At 39.3% G+C, this 16,390-nt stretch overlaps 2 long non-coding RNA genes across 3 annotated transcripts in view; one reads left to right on the top strand and one right to left on the bottom strand.

The window, feature by feature from the left end:
• LOC116283508 (uncharacterized) overlaps nt 1-16,390 on the top strand; it is a 276,884-nt gene that overhangs the window by 143,887 nt on the left and 116,607 nt on the right. The gene's annotated exons all lie outside the window — the stretch shown is intronic.
• On the bottom strand, nt 8,409-15,778 carry LOC140685888 (uncharacterized). 2 transcript variants are annotated; one of them, XR_012059338.1, is made up of 4 exons: nt 15,696-15,773; nt 14,419-14,506; nt 9,156-9,284; nt 8,409-8,515 (listed from the first exon to the last, which is right to left on the bottom strand). It is a non-coding gene; the product is annotated as an uncharacterized lncRNA (long non-coding RNA). The 2 variants fall into 2 exon arrangements; XR_012059336.1 differs by lacking the exon at nt 14,419-14,506 and having other exon boundaries at nt 15,696-15,778.

Here is a 16,390-nt window from a genome sequence, read left to right as displayed (position 1 = left end):
CTGGTCTGTCTGTGGAGAGTCACAACCCCAGTGCTTCAGGAGCTGGAGCTTTGAAGGATGACCTGAAGGCACTCAGAGGCAGGCTCCCCAGGGCTGTCCTTAGAGCCTTTCAGTCAGGTGCCTTGTCTACATCACCAGCAAACAAACTATACCTGGCCCTGCACCTCCTTTGAGCAGACACGGGATTTGGTGGGGGCTCAGGGATGCCAAGGAAGAGAGGGAGAGGCTGGGGCCCACCCACACACATTGCAAGTGGTGGATTGCTGGCTGTGGTTTTCCTGGAAGGCTCTTAAATGGCTTTCAGAACATTCTTTGTTGGGGCCCTACATTCTTTGGCAGGGCTGTCATGACCCAAGGGGTGTGGCCAGCAAGCCACATCCTCTAGGGTGTTTTGTGGGCTGCTCTGCAGCGTGGCATAGGGACCCTGGCTCGAGAGACCTGCTTCCCTCTAAACCTACTGCTCAGGAAGTATAGAGCCCTTTTCTGTTTATCCTCGAGATGGAAAGTCTCTCTATTTTCCCACTACGAAAAGGAGTTTGTTCCTAAGTTTTAGGGAACTGTTATTTGAAATCCTTACACTTGCTAAAATATCAGCCCAAGTCCTAAAGGCTAAAAATAAAAGGCAACATCTCACCCTCTCAAGCAGTGATTCAGTCACCATGGTCAGACAAGAGGCCATTATCCTATTCTGTAATATCTTGCTCACTCCTCTGTGCTTCCATATACAGTCAGTGGCTATATTCCCCTCTCCCAAATCCATGCATTCTTCAGTGCTGGAACGGTGTCTAATAAAGCCTGATATTCCCAGAGGTTAGCACTGATAATGTTTGTTGGATGAATGAACTTCACCCTATGTAGCTATTTATGTAGTTGATACCTACCAGATGTAGTTTTTTTTTTAAATTGAGGTATAATTTACATATAATCCATCAAAAAGCATTAAATATTTTGTTCAGTGATTTTGAAAATTGAATACATGATGATGATTGAATGCACCAAACAAGATATAACTGCCATTCATGTATTTTTTCACCATAGATGAATTTTGCCAATTTTTAGACTTCATACAAATAGAATCATATAGCATATACCTTTTTGGTTAGCTTTTTTCCCTTAGCATAACTGGAAGTCTTAAGATTCATCCATGTTTTTCCATCATAAGTACTTTTTTCCTTTTATTTCTGATTATTATTATTGTAATTTATGAATATATCACTGTGTTTATTTATTTTCCTGTTGATGAACATTTGGTCTATTTCTATTTTGGGGCTATTATAAATCAGGCTCCTCTAAATATTCTTGTACAAATCTCTTTGTGAATATGTTTTCATTTCTTTTGAGAAATATTGCATGTGGAATTAAGACAGATGCAAAAGTTAATTTTTTAAGAAACTGACAAACGATTCTCCTAAGTGATTGTACTGTTTTCCATTCCTACTAGCAGTGTTTGAGAGTTCCAGTTTTTCCACATCCCCATCAACTTTTGGTATTGTCATACTTTAAATTTTAGACCTTTTAATGAGTGTAAAATGATACCTCATTGTGATTGAATTTTGCATATCATGATGATTAGTGCTGTTTAAAACATTTCATGTGCTTGTTGGTCATACTTAAATATCTTTTTTTTGCAAAATGGATGCTCCAATCTTTTGCCCATCTTAAAAAATTAGATTGTTTGTCTTGTTATTGATTTGGAGGAGTTCTTTATATATACAGGATAAAAGCCTTTGTAAAATATATGTACTGGCTTTCCTATTTATTTTCTTAGTGGCGTGTTTTGATACACAAAATTTTTTATTTTGGTGAAAGCCAATTATCATTTTTAATAGTTAATGCTTTTTGTGTGCAAGTATTTTTTGCCTACTCCAAAACTGCAAAGATATTATTTCATGTTTTCTATTAGAAGCTTTGTTGTTTTAGGTTATATTTTGCTCTGTGATCCATCTCAGACTGATCTTATTGTATGGGGTGAGATAGAAGTCAAATTTATTTTTGTTTTTCACATGGTTATCCAGTTGTTCCAGCACCATTTTTTAACATCTTCCTTTATTTATTAAGTTGTCGCTTTAGTCAAAAATCAGTTGACTCTATGTGTGTGGATCTATTTCTGGATTCTGTTCTATTTGATATTTGCCTATCTGCATTTTAACACCACAGTGTCTTAATTCCTGTAGCATTATTTTCAGTTTTGGAACCAGGTATTATAAATCTTCCAACTTTACTCTTTTTAAAAATTATTTTGGCATTTCCACATAAGCTTTAGACTCATCTTTTCAATTTCTCTAAAAAAGCCTGCTGGAATTTTGATGAGGATCATATTAAATCCATAAATATATCTGGGGAGAATGGATGTCTTAAAAACATTGAGTCTTCCAATTCATAAACATACTATGTCTCTCTATTTTGGTTGGTCTTCTTAAATTTATCATAATGATGTTTTATAGTTTTTATTGTATAGGATTTGTATATCTTTTATTAGATTTTTTCTAAGTATTGATATTTTTCATACTTTTGTAAATGGCATTTAAAAATTTTTGTTTTCTAATTGTTTATTGCTAGTATATAGAAATAGAATTGATTTTTGTGTATTTATCCTGCTGAAGTCACTCATTAGTTGTTCCTATATCCCATAGCATTTTCTACATAATCATGTCATCTGCAAAGAATGACAGTTTTACTTCTTCCTTTATGCCTTCTATCTGTATACTTTTAATTTCTTTTGTTGCTTTATTACATTGGCTAGAACCTCTAGTAAAATGGTGAGAGTGGACATTTTTGACTTGTTTCTGATCTTAGGAGGAAATATCAAGTATTATATTGGGTATAGATTTTTAGAGATTCCTGTTAGCAGTTTAAGAAAATTCCTTCTATTCCTAATTTTCTCACAGTTTTTATCATGAATGGGTGTTGACTTTTGTCAAAAACTTTTATGTATATACTGAGATGATCACATACTTTTTTCCCTTTATTCTTTAATTTCATTGAATAATTTTCTAATGTTATAGCAATCTTGAAAACCTCATTTAGTCATGATGTATTTTACTTTGAAATGTATAACTGGATAATTTTTCTAATATTTTGCTAAGAATTTTTAATCTATCTCAGGAGGAATATTGTTGTAGTTTCCTTTTACTGTGTCTTTGTCAGTATTTGGTGCTGAGATTATGCTTGCTTTGTAAAATGAGTTGGGAATTATTCCCTCTTTCTCTGTATTTAAAAGAGCTTATATTGAATTGGTATTATTTCTTCCTTAAATCATGATAGATTTAATCAGTAGAATCACCTGGGTCTCAAGTTTTCTTTGTAAAAATTTTTTTGAAAATGAATTCAGTTATTTGGATTGATATAGGAATAGTTAGTTATATATTCTGGTATCTATTTTGGTAAGTTGTGTTTTTCAAATTACTTTTCTATTTCATCTAAATTGTTTAATCGTGCCACTATCATCTCTATATAATTTCAGAACATTTCCCATCCCAGAAAGAAGCCCTGTCCCCATTAGCAGTTACCCCCTTTCCCTCCCCAGTCCTTGGCAACCACTAATATACTCTCTAGTAGTCTCTGTCAATTTGACTGTTCTGGATATTTTATATAAATGGAATCACACACTGTATGTCCTTTGGTGAGACATGACTCTCACCCTTTGTAATGTTGTTTTCTTATATTTTACTTCTACATATGCTATAAACTCCTCATACATTGTTGTTTTGCTTCAATTAATAATCTTTTAAGTATTATGTATATGTATCTATATGTATGACTATATACACCTGTATCTACATATCTGTTTTCTGTCTGTCTGTCTGTCTATCTATCTCTATCTACATCTATCGGTCTATTAAAAAAGGAAAAGATTCTTTTGTATTTACCCAGGTATTTATCCTGTCTGTTGTTCTGTGTTCTTTTTTATTCTTTTAAATTATTTTTTGTAATGTAGATTTGCTAGAGATGAATCCTCTCAGTTTTTGTCTTTCTGAAAATGTCTTTTATTTTACCTTAATTCTGAAGGATATTTTAATAGAATTCTTGTTTTGTCCTTTCAACATTTTAAAATTGCAGTTCTATATTCCTCTAGCCACCATTGTTTCTCAGAGAAGTCATCCTTCATTTGTATCATTTTGTACAGTATAAATGTAACATGTCCTTTAACTCTGGCTACTTTTAACATTTGCTCTTTCTCTTTGGTTTTCAGCAATGGGACTATGTTATGCCAAGGTTTGGTTATCACTGCATTTATCCTACTTGGGTTTCACGGAACTTTTGGATTTGCAAGTTGACATTTTCAGAGATATTACACTGTTTTCCACACTCCAGCAATAATTACAACATTTTGTGATACACATCTGCCCTCAAAGTTGGATACTTTCCTTCCTCCCATCTACTTTACCTCCAGTGTTTTCCTTCAGCATCTTTCCATCCTAAAGCCTAACCCACCTCTAAAATAGGACACTGGGAGTACATCCCAGCCACCTGGAGTGACAGGCTCATACTTTTTAACAGCTGAAGTTGTCCTTGGCTGCTTCTCTGAACTTTCTCTAAAGCTCCACTCCCATGCTCAGCCCCTGCAGTCAGCTGTAATTTCTAATAATTTCTATTAACAGTTTCAAATAATCAACTCAAATGCTTTAGTTGTTTCTTTCATATTTTGTCTTAAGTTCATATAGTCCACAGATCAGAGGACAGAAAATAATTACCAGTGCCCTGCTGAGTATCTATGGCCAGGAAGGATATCTACTCAAGTACCAGGCAGTGTACTGCTGTTCTTGTTCCTACACTATGGAGGAAATTTTCTCAGTCTTGACATCATCTGGAAGATATCCTTCTCATCAAATCAGAGCAGAGCCCAGAGGCAGCAGACTGGAATGGGGAGTACTCAGTCAGACAAAGAGAGAAAGCTGTAGGACAGACTACATACACTAAATGGGAAGCCGGCCCTTTGCACCCCCTAAATCAGAGAAGCATTTATCAGGGCATATGAGAAGGCATAAAAATTCCTCATCATTGTGATTGAACAATACCGTGAACTTTGACTAAAGCTCAATTCTCAGCCCAAAAGCTGAGATTAGAATTTTTTATAGATAGTAATGAAGGCCCTGGTGCAAAGGTTATCAGACTGATGTGAGAAAAGAAATTTGTGGGAGATTCAGAAGAGGGAGAGTGGGACTTACATATCCCAAGAAGAGGCCAACATGGAGACAATCCTTTGTAAATCACCAATCTTAGTGATAGGAAATTGGAGGTACATACCAGGAACCCACTGATGACTTACAGTTTGCTCTGAAAAGTCATGCCTGGCTTTAACTACTTAATATATAGTTCTCATTCCACAGTGTAAGCTGAAGAATTTTCTACTATCCCCTTCTATTACTGTCATAAATTCCCAACTTCAAGGTCCTTCCATGTCATGATGTACAGAGCTGTTTGGGTTTAGGATGCCCTGGCACAACCTTTGTCGGCAGCAGTGTCTTGCCCAGAGATGGAAAACCACATGAACAGTAAAGCCCTTACAAAAAGTTCCTTTAACAAGGCTTTTCTCTGTCAGGGTGTGGTGCTCATTAGACTTTTATACCTCCTCTGCCCAAATGTTCCCCCATTTCCTGTTACAAAGCAGTGCAACTTCCCCTGTGGTAGATACTTTAATAATAGAGCTGCCTCCAACAGAGAAGATTACAACTCACTCCAGAACCACAGTCACCACAGGGTCCTCTGCAGAGGTGTGTGTAATCTTGAAGCTGTGGGCAAAGCTTGAAAAGCCCACTGCTGAGCGAGAGGAGCCTGCAGACTACAAACAGACACCAAGCTGCAGGGGTGGCAAAGCAGTGGCAAGGGAGCCAGGGAGAGGGGGGCGCATATCTTGCCTTTGATTTCGCCTTTCAAACCAACAACCAAAGTCCTCCCTCAGTGACAAATACCAAAACCAGGAAAGCCAATCCTCCTCTGGACTGGCGATCCCTTATAACAAGGTAATTGTAGGGCAAATGGCAGTAGCCTGAATAAAGGCTGATCTCAGCGTCACAGGCTGCGAGTCACAGACTGCAAGTCACAAAGAGAGCTGAGGTTCTGCCAGGAATTACTGATGTTTTCTTTCCTGGTCTGTTTGGTTTCCTCTTTTTCTCATTAGCTTTTCTTCCTCTCCTCCCCCTCCCCCTTCTTCTTCTTCCTTTTCTTTTATGCTGTCCCACCCTTACGTCAGATCTGACAGTGTCAGCAGCCCCTCAAGTCCCCCCCCAGCATGCAGTCCACCATCACAGCACCCCCTGTGAATGTTAATGGAGAACTTGTCATGATGCTGGATGATGGTTTTCAAGATTTGACTATAGGCTCATCTTTTGGGATAACCTCACAGGCTATGCTAAGAAAGACTACCGTGCCTTGTAGTAGTAGACACTCAAGAAATATTTATTGGAATAATTTAAAAATTGAACAGCTTTTACAATGCTTTGCAGAAATAAGGTAATATTATTTGGGCACTACCAGCCAGTTGTATAGTTCTAAGGCACCTGTATGAAGAGATAATTTCCATTAGGGGAGAATACTTCTTGCCTACACCTTGTGTTTCCATGCTGGAGAGTCTCTGGTAGAGAAACAACCTTTCCTCTCCTACAATTTGGAGCACAGAAGAATTGAGACACATATGAAACTGCAGCTTCTGTGTTCTTTTGTTTCAGAGCTGCCTTCCTGCAAAAAGTCTGCTGTTTGCTTTTTGGGCCACAGAGTAAGCAGGTTAGGGCAGGCTGTAGCCCGTGTGTGGAGATGGCAGTTGTCCAGGGCTGCCTGTGACCCAGTAGCTGTTGACAGTGGGTAAGCCTGCTTGATTCAAGAAAGTGGCTCATTTACCAAGCTCATGTTTTGTGCCTAAATTGCATCTTCCAGACAGCATTATCACTGGGGATGCTGCTGTTTTGGTATTTCCTATTTGACTCTTACATCTATTTCTCAGCTGGTTCTGAACTTAGGAAAGGGATAAAATGGTGAGACTTGTTGACTCATACCTTAAATACCAAAGTTCCTTTAGGCCCAAATCCAGTAAGATTATGGGAATAGTGATCAGACGAGGCTTGAGCCTTCTTTTTGATAAAAGAAGGCATTCTGCCCCCTCTGCTCCCACCACTTCCCAGCAAACAGCATTTCCTAAAGATGGCAAACCTGGTCCACTCCTGCAAGAAGGGCAGCTGGGACAATGAGTCTGGGTCCGTAACCCTGGGATACTTGCTTACCTGGAAGATTTTCAATCTAATGGGTTTCTTGGTTGTTAATGCTCATAATTTATTTTGTTGTTGTTTGGTTGCACAGAAGAGAATTGGTCAGAAGCACTGGCATTTGTTGGTGAGTATTCTACCAGTAAATCATGATATGTCTCGTAATTCATCTTATTTACAGCAAGTAAGAAACTCTGGCTTTTTTAAAAGAAAAGTATTTATTGAGCACTGTGTCAGGAAGTTTTCTAGAGCTAGGACTACAATGATGAGCAAAACCAGATATAAACTCTGACCTCATGGAAGTTTTACCCTAGAGAAGGAGATTTAGCAGTCACCAAAAATGAATGTGGAAATGCCTGCTTCTCATTTCTTGATATCCCTGGCCAGATTGAGCTAATTTGTTATTCTATGAATCTCATATGAGGCCCTAAAAATGACTTATTCTGTTGCCATTATAAAGATTAAGCACTGCAATCTTACGTATGTATTCTCTAGAACTAGTAGAGTTACATTTTGTAGACATTTCATTGCTATGGTTTATAATGCAGATTCAAATCTGTAAACAGGAATCTTACTTAGATTTCATTTAATGTAAGATACTGTCGATTGTAAAACCATTATTTTATAACTGCTATGAGATAAAAAAATTGTCAATTAAACTGACATGTCAACAAATTTAAGGCATAGGCTGATATCAGAGATACTGAAATGTGAAAAAAGTAGTTCAGCACTCTCCAAAGAGTGGTCTCTGGACCCAAATCACTAGCATCACCTGGGAACTTGTTGAGACTGCAAGTTTCCCAGCTTCACCACAGACCTCTGGGGGTGGGACCCATACAAGATGGGTTTAACAAGCCGTCCAAAGTGATTCTGATGCATGATAAAGTTTCAGAAGCACTGAAATAGTGCACTTGAGCATCTCTGATATATGATACTTCAGCAAACATCTTGAAAGCCTATTACAGGTAAGGCATCACGCTAGATGCACAATACATAGAGTCAAACAGGATCTATTGCCAACCAGGAGTTTACAGTCTGAGAGAAACAGATTTGTAATTCAAAAACTAAAAGATCAGACCCAATGTGATGAATGCAGTGAGTGACATACCCTCAAAAGGCTGGGGAAGCCCTGGGAAGAAAGAGATAAATTCTGACTTAAATATTAGTGAGGACTTCATGATGCAAGTAGAATATGAGATGAGGCCTGGAAAGTGTTCAGGATTTTATTTTTCAGAATGAAAATAAGTGAGAAATAATATTCCACAGAAGTCTTTTTCTTCCCAGTGTCCTTCTTCTCACGCATATTCCTGAAAAAGCTTGAAATTAATGAGAGAGGAATATGATTAAGAAATAAGCATGATGATGGTCATGCCGATCCTCCCTTTGGACTCTCCGGAGATGCTTTTCACCAGCACCTTGGTGCGAATAGAAATTCCAGTGAGTGCCAGGGGAAGAGGCAAGCCTGAGCACTTCCTTTTATCAGCTTGTAATGCCCATGATGAAAATGTTGTTGATGTGAAGCAGACAGTGTCCCAGAGCAAACAATTTTTCTGAAAGCATGAAGTGAGGGAACCAAGAGACCAAGAAGCCTTGGTGTTCTGCAGTGGCAATAGGTGCATCCCTGATTTTACTGTCCCAGAGGGTCTCAAGCTAATCTCATTTACATTGTAGTCACCAACTCTTGGACACATAAAATTTAGAAGCACAGAACATTTGTGCTTAAAAAATAAGCTTAAAGTAACAAGGATAAAGGAAAAAAATTTTTTAAACCCCAGAAGCAGTGCAATGGCCAACTTGGACTACAGTCCATTCCAGAAATTAATTTAACTTTTTACATTGTTTTCAGTAGTAGAGCTCTGTGTATCATACTCATGCTGCTCGTATCTTTATGTGGCAGGGTACAGCCTTCCCATTTATTGGAGGCAGCAAAAAGCCCCAGGCTGTATAGCTACTCACCCAAGAAGTGTCTCAGCCGCTTCTCTTCAACAAGAAGAGTTGTGGATGTGAGAACTGTGAAAGGTCTTTGGAGTTAGAGCCTTTCCTGGGAGTTCCAAGAACAGTAACACCCAGGTCTGTTCCAAACTCCTGAATTTAGAAGACAAAAAGAAAGCAGAACTCTGACAAAAGGGAGAAATGTGATCCTTGCCAAGTTGTCTGAAGGCGTCTTTTAGCCACAAACACTTCTTTTCCATTTCGATTAGACATTAGCCCCCAACTCTCCATCTCTCAGCTCCCTTTTCCAGTTGTGTTGGAGTTACATTGTGTATTCTTTACCTGGCAGGCATAGGATACAGGCTCTCAGCAACTCTGGAGGCTTTAGGAAGAGCAGCCTCCATCATCCCTTTCTTGGCAAATCCTCCTTGGGCACCCATGGGATACAGCCAGCCCCTCCTACCCACTGTTCCACCACCTTGGGAACCCCGAGGAATCCTTATGTTAGATAATGAGGCCGTGAGGGATCCAAAGAGATAACAGTTGCAAACTGAGCACAGAACCTTCTTGTTTGAACGAAGACATGTTTTGAAAAGTTATAAATTATTTATTCTTCTGCTTGTGATATCATTCTCAACTCACTAGGAATAACTCTCTAAAGGCTTTTTTAAGACACCAGTTGATGTTTTTGAGCTGCACACACTGTACCATGTGAAGGTAACAATCTGAGACTCTCACACTATTTGCTTTTGCCTCTTTAAAATGCAGTAGACAAGAGAACATAAGATTTCAATGCTTTCATACTGTTTTTACCTTAGAGGAAAGTGGAAGTAAACAGGGTTCTGCAATCTTAGTCTTGGATATTCAGTGAAATGTACACTCAGAAAAATATCCTGGCCACACTGAGTACATTGCTTTTTCAGATGCAGTGGTATTTCACAATGGAGAAATCAAATGTCATGCAAGGAAGGCATTATTAACAAGAGTATTATTTTGATTCAGAATTGGACTGGGGTCTTGCAGGGCTTCTCTAGGTGTCCATGGGATAGTAGAGGAAGCCCATAATATTTGGTTAACAGCCTGGAATTTGCATTCAGATAGGCCTGAGTTTGAATCCCAGCTCCTCTGTTTAATTGGTACCTGGAAAAGTTTTTTCACCTCATCTGTGAAACAGACATAATAATATCTATCTTGTAGAGTCATTAGAGTTGTTCCTGAGGAGCAAATATATTAATGTTTGTAAGCACGGTATCTGATACGTGGTTCATTCTTACTGAATGATATTTTAAAAATTACCCATACATATATCAAGGGCTCCACACTCTCTTAAAAACAGAAGACTCTCTTTCTAGTTAGCGGAGGACAGGGAATAGACCCATTCTCCATGGGAGGCTTACAGTAGGGAGACAAGTGGGAGAAGGGGCGGGGAGAGAGTAGAAACAGAGCAGACAGCATAGGGCATTCTCTGAGTGTCTATTGAAGGAAATCTTTCTCCATAATGTTGCTGCAGGAAATCAGGGCAAAGTAGGCCAATCAGTGCCTGCAGGGGGACCCATGCTGGACCCCAGCCTTGCCCCTAGTCATAAATTCCTGCTTGTAATGAAAGTGGCATTAAGTGGATGCTCTGTGAAGAAACTCTTAAGCAAATGATGATTTTATAGAAGAGGCAAAAAGAAAGTTGAACCACTGGTCACTGTGACTAGGAGGTGAGGGGCTGATGCCATTTGCTTGCAAAGTAACAATGAATACACACTTCCCAAACTGCTCATCTGTTTTGCATGTGTTCACACTGGCATCTGAGCACATCATTTGGCACAGAATTGTACGGCATTAACATTTTCATACGGATCATGAAAGTATGTAAAAAACTGATGGCCACATGGGAAACCAATAATGGCTTTGGCTAGCTGAGCACTGATTGTTCTTTACCAGAGTGACAGCTGTACTGAGGATGGTGCCTACTCTGCCCTTACTTCCTATTTTGTAAACGGGGATCTGCACCATTCATTTCTCTGCCCAGAGAAGCAACACTCTGAGCAGCTGTATCCTTTAAAATCACAAAACTTGGCATGCCCTTCAACCACCTTGTTCTTTTAAGCCCACAACTGGGTCACTGAGACCTGTGAGCCCAGAATTTAGGACGCAAGCAAATGCACAGAAATAAACCAACCATGTGCCTCCTTTGGGCATCTGATTTGGCCTATAAGTGTCGACTCAAAAATAACTAGATGCTTAATTGCACATCTAAACTTAGTCCATGAATTTGCATGTGTAAGTAATCAGGGAAGTATTTGCTTAGAAATGTGTTCCATTTCCTCTGTTTGCTCTAAATCAAATTGCCAAGCAGCAGATCGGATTCTGAAATACTTTTAAAAACATGTTCTCGAGCCTCACCACTTCAGCCTACAGTTCTGTGGGACCTTGGGACCCAACTGAAGTAGACATAATGAGAACTCCTTTTAGGGAGGCTGCCAGTGGCGATCAAAGACACGGGCTAAAGTAGGTCGAGTGACTTAAGATGGGAGTCCTTTTTCCCACACTGTCCACCCCAGCAGGAGCCAGATCTCATCCATACTGATTTTGATCTTTTAGTGACCATAGTAAGAGCATTCAGTAGGCACACGGGAGGGGCATTATGAAGGACTAGAGAAAGAGCCTGGTGTAGTATTGCCTATCTCCATTCATTCATTCACTCAGATGTTTTCAAGTGCCTATTATACACCATATTATAAATACAAAGATAAAAAAAAATAGTCTCTGATTTTAAGAAGGTAACAGTCTAGAGGGGAACTTCACACAGATAATGGTAAAATACACTGTAATAGGTGCTATTAATATAGGCGGGGCAGGTTGAATTGTTGGTTCCAATTCCTCACTTCCCTGTAGAATTAGGATTATATATTCACCCTTTCTGTGGCCTCATAAGTGGAATATACGTATCCCTGGCCCTTGATTCTGGACCTGGCCGTGTGCCTTGCTTTGGCCAATAGGACACAGAGGCTTGAAGTGGGCTTGCTTGGTTGGCCTTGAGTTTTTGAGTTTATGCATGACCATGAGAAAAATAGGCCCTGGTGAACCACTGCCCCTCAGAATGAGACATGGAGCAAGGGCTGTCCCAGCCAACCTGCATAAAAATGAGTGACAAATAAGTGCTTTTTTAGTGTATTCCACTGAGATTCTGTGACTGTGTTTGTGTGCAGTGAAAGCTGATGATATACCAGGTCTAGTGCAGGCAAATCTATGAGGGGCTCCAAATCTGGGCTTGAAGGGTCTGAGGAGGCTCCTAATAGATGAGGATGACTAAGCTGAGACCTGGAGGATTAGTGGTGGTGTGACTGGGAAGGGGAAGGGGAAGGGCTGGGGTGGCGGTTGGTGAGAGGTGGAAGGAAGGGCAGATGGAAGGGATGGAGGTCCCAGAGAGTGAAGCTTGTTCTCCGAGCTACAAGTAGTGTGTCTTGGCTGAATTGGGTAGAAGCACCAATGACGCTGCACAGGGCCACCATCCTGAAGAGAGGGGAGGCTCGCATCTGCCATCTGCTTGAGGGCCTCCCACTGGACACCGACTGCTGTACATCACTTAGGATTTTTTTGCCAGGAGTTTCTTATAGAGAAAAGAGACTCAAGGGAAAGCTTTATGTTATTTTGACCTGTATTCATTTCCTATTATCCATTTTGAAAGTAAAGGTCAAATGGACCAGAAGTCTGGTTAAAGACTAAATTCTAGTGAGAGTAATACAATTCTAGTAGATGGTACACTATGTCATGTACAATATTCCAGCTGTTTCTGGGGGCAACACCTTCTGTTTACCAAATAGCTTTTCTTAAAGACTGATCATTTTTGTTTTCAGGACATATATTCCAGAATCATAGAATTGTAGAATTAGTAGAGACTTTAGGTTTTCTTACATAACTTTCCTGGAGGGCACCAGAGAGGGAAAGTGGATATCTAGAGATCACACAGTAAATTCTTGGCAGTGCTGTAACAGGCAAGGTTTTTTACTTTTTTGTTTGTTTTTTTGTTTCTGTTCATGTTAGAAACTCTACTTTTCACTATTGGATCAGAGCCACAATCAACTATCCCAAGCACCATGCATGGAGGGCCCAGCTTAACACACACACACACACACACACATCCCACAGCAGCAATTCTGAGCAATTCTGTCTCTTCTCTATTTTATACTGAACGTAGTATTCTAAATATTGTTAAAATTTTTTTGTTCTTTTCCTTTGATTAAAAAGGGCTTCATAAATGGCTTGTAGTACCCTGTAGTACCCTGTAATAAAAAAGTATATACACATATATAAATATATATATAAAACAGAATCACTATGCTGTACACCAGAAACTAATACAACATTATGAATCAAAAAATAAAAATTAAAAATTAATTATTTATTTTTTAAAAAGTCTTCAATATAATAACCCTTGTTGATTCGAAAGGAAGGGGATTTTTAATTATTCAAAAGTTCCAAATACTCAATACATTTCTTCAAAAGAATAATAATATATTTGACTACCCAGGATTTGGCATTTTCTTTGAATAATGCAATGTTAGAATAGCATTATAGACTTAGCAGGATTAGATGACCTCATATTTGTGTTTCATTACTCTACTGAAACCTACATCATATTAAATGGTAATAATAAGAGCCATTTCCGCCCATAACTCATACTGAAAATTGACTTCATCATGACTCACAAGCACAGCATTAACACACAGTTAAGTAGTTAAGTATGTATGCTTTTTCCTTCTTTCTTCTTCTCTTTTTCCTTTCTTTCTTTCTTTCTTTTTCTTCTTCTCCTTCTTCTTCCTCTTCCCCCTCCTTCTTCTTCCTCTTCCCCCTCTTCTTCCTCTTCCTCCTCTTTCTCCTCTTCCTCTCCCTCCTCTCCCTCCTCTCCCTCCTCTCCTTCCTCTCCTTCCCCTCCTTCCCCTCCTTCCCCTTCTCCTCCTCCTCCTTCTTCTTCTCCTGGTTTAGAACAATTTTAACTTCAAGTGGCACACATTTTTCTGAAACTTGACTGATATCTTGACTACATACTCCTTCAATGATATTGAAACTCAAAATTCAGAAGATTTCCTTTTCTCTAACAAGTACAAAATTGTCAAGATGATCTTAAAAGCTCTATGACTTCGCTATGTACTCTTGAAGTCAATAATTAAATGGAGAAACCATTCAGTTATTTGCCAAGGAATTTTACCTCTTGAAAGTGTCCCAGAGTTTGAAACTATCCAGATCATATGACCAAGAAGTTAAAATTAACGACGAGAAAAACAATTGCCTTTACCTTTAGCATTTCTCTCTGATGAAATTTGGCTCTGGAGCAGCTTGTAATCTGGGTTCTAGTCCCTGCTCTGCCACATTCCACACGTGACCTTGGGCAAATCATATAAGCCTCTGTGGTCTCAGACTCCTCATTTGTCAAATTAGAGGGTTGAATCAAGTTAGCTTGAAATTTCTGCCTATTTCTATGTCTAACTCTTAAAATTATTATTCCAAGAATGGTTAGTTGTCATTTACTCTCCAAATCCTCTTAGTTGAGAAGCAGTAAGAAGGTGAAATTGCAGCAAGTGGCATGCAGGTTGAATTTAAAGAACTTTACCACAGAAAGAAATATTAACTCCACAGCAGGATTATACAGTTAATCTGGCTGCTCTTAGGCTCCTTAAGGAGGGCTCGATAATATGAAGCCTGACTTGGTTTACATATAGTTCTTCCTGAGCCTAGCATCAGTTACAGAGGAGTGCAGATTCTTCTAGAAACAAGGCCTAATTCTATCATAAGTGATTGTTTTATTTAGTGTCTTTGTTGGGACTCTTCAGTTATAGTAACCACCATGAATTTAAGTGAGTTTTGGTATCACTTTTTGTTTTGAGGATATAGATATCTCATAGAACCCAAGAACAGAAATGCAGGTGAACCCCAGGAGAGGTCAGTAGCCAGGAGCAGAGAACTTGTCAGGAGCCTTGGTAGATCTCCTACTCTATCTCTTGCTAGTACTTCTCTCTAATTATTGCCTTCATTCTTTGCTCTCTGCAGAATATGCACCCTCACATAGAAAGTTCCCCACTTCCCAACTACCACCCGAAACATATACACACCCTGTTCCAGAAAGCTAAATTTTACTTTGTCTTCTTATAAGGAAACAGCCTAGATTTGTTGGAAGTGTCTCTATTCAAATTCCAAATTCCTAAACGAATTTGATTGCTCTGATTTAGCTCAACATGGCCAACATTCATTCATCCCTGGTCTAGTCAACTGCAGCCAAGGGGGCAGGTCATATGTTATAGATGGGGCTGTGGAGCAGGAATTCTGCATTGCACAACTCTAGGGGGCACTTTTTACATTTTGTTGTGTGTGTGATGCCCCATGGAGTTAGTTGTGCAATGAGAGGTCCTCAGCTGTAGTCAAAAGGCTTTTACTATAGAGACCCAGTTAACTGCGGATGCTAAAAAATCCCCAAAACAACTCCCTCCCACTTTCTAGATCTTAGTAACTTTCCTCTACTTGAAGCTAGAAATCCCACCGATCTGTTGGACCTATGACACATGTCAGATACTTTACCATTCTGTATCCTTGTGCCTGAGATGAGCCTCCGGGGACAGATGGGGCAGGGATCTGAAAAGCCACCCTGATGTCACAATGGCTCTCGAGATGTCTATGACCTGTTCCCTCCTCCTCACTTAGAGGCAAGAATTCCAAGTGGGTGACCTTCTGAGGTGCTATCTTCTAGAATCCTGCATTTTCTTGGTTCCACCTCTACAAACTCAGTATGCACTGAGAAGAGACAGTCCTCACAGCAACACCAAAACAGACCAGCCAGACATGAACCAGTATTACACACTTTTAATTTATTTTTCTTTGATTCAGAACTTCTTCATGTAGATTTATGAAGACTAGATGTGGAGATCAATTTAGCCCTGATTCTAACTTATTTAACTTGGCCATTCCAGGACTAAGCCTTTACTCAAGTGGCTACAGTTATGATATCAAGTCTTTGAAAAGTTGAGCTGCTTTGTTTGGTGCTTGGCATCCGGTGCATGTAAAATGGCTTGGATCTGATATTTCCTTTCCTCTAAGTAAGAACATATCTCTTGAAAAGGTTTGGTGCAGTACTGCCAAAGAAGGAAGCAGGAAACTCAAGCCAGCCTGGAGTTTTGTGAGCCATGGAAAACTGGCTAAATTCACCATGAAAATAATTTGGAAACATGAAGGGAGTACAGAACAGTCTCTTCCTAGCCCAGTTTTTCATTCCAGCC

The sequence above is a fragment of the Vicugna pacos genome, chromosome 15, assembly GCF_048564905.1.
Source record: "Vicugna pacos chromosome 15, VicPac4, whole genome shotgun sequence".
Classification (NCBI taxonomy): domain Eukaryota; kingdom Metazoa; phylum Chordata; class Mammalia; order Artiodactyla; family Camelidae; genus Vicugna; species Vicugna pacos.
Note: the sequence above shows the minus strand (reverse complement) of the source record. Positions and strands in the feature narration are given on the sequence as shown.